Source organism: Dysidea avara, chromosome 6 (assembly GCF_963678975.1).
Source record: "Dysidea avara chromosome 6, odDysAvar1.4, whole genome shotgun sequence".
Lineage (NCBI taxonomy): Eukaryota > Metazoa > Porifera > Demospongiae > Dictyoceratida > Dysideidae > Dysidea > Dysidea avara.
Window position 1 is genome coordinate 18,386,616 of NC_089277.1, and position 1,199 is coordinate 18,387,814.

The window sequence follows — 1,199 nt, forward strand, 5'->3', positions numbered from 1 at the left end:
TAGCGCTACTTTATTTATTCAACATTAAAACGAACCCAACAGAATTGTATGGCTGTTTTCTCAATGAGTTTAAGCAGCAGAGTCACCGGATGTAACTGATTAAGGCCACTCCAAATAAATTCTCTGTTTCCCCTCCTGGACTCAAGCATATTTGCATGCGGGCGGGCGGTCCATTTCCATTATTTCATTATAAGATTGACAGCTTTTCAAGCCAGTATTTGCCTGGTACAACCACAAAAAGCTGCACAAATGCATGCTTAGGCTTGTTCCTTCCTTTTTAAATTGAAAAAATAACACAAACGTGAAGTTTGTGCTGACTTGATAGCACTGCTGACACGTGAGCTTTATTGAGACTGCCAGTATGCAAGAATAACCGGTAAATAATAGAAGAATACGGAATAATGGAATATTTAGAGCTGACAGTAACCAGATGCGGGCGGTGGACGGGAAACAGAGAATTTATTTGGAGTGGCCTTATTTCATTATAAGATTGGCTAGCTATTCAAGCCATTATTTTCCTGGCACTGCAAAAAAGGCTGCATAAAAGCATGCTTAAGCTTGTTCCTTCCTTTGTAAGTTGCAAAAATAACACAAACGCAAAGTCTGTACTTACTTGATAGCACTGCTGACACATGAGTTGACACTGTTTTTACTGAGCCTATCAGTATGCAAGAATAACCGGAAAATAATGGAAGAATACGGAATATTTAGAGCTGGCAGTAACCAGATGCGGGCGGTGGACGGGAAACAGAGAATTTATTTGGAGTGGCCTAACCGTAAGCCGCGAATCTTTTGAAATGTACGCATTACATAATCAGTTTGAAATGGAGCGATCTGATTGGAGCTTCCAACATTCCGGCAGCGCCAAACTTTTTGTACACAGTTTCACGAGACCCTCTTTTTATTGTCGGGCGCCGCGAGACTACCCGGTAGCTAGCAGTCCGCTCTGAGTGTCTGAGTGTTCAGGGCGATACGTAGCTACATCAGTATTCTTTCAGTAATCATTTCCATCACACACACCAAGGACTTGACACACACTATAAACAACCGGCCGGCGTCAGGATCAGTGGGTGGGCAGAAAAGAGTAGCCTGACTAGCTATAACGGCAATCTAATTAGTGCGAATTAGCAATCTGGTAGCCCACACGCGGGGTTAGTCCGTACATGTGGCCGTTTTAGTGTCACGTGCTGCAGAATCTT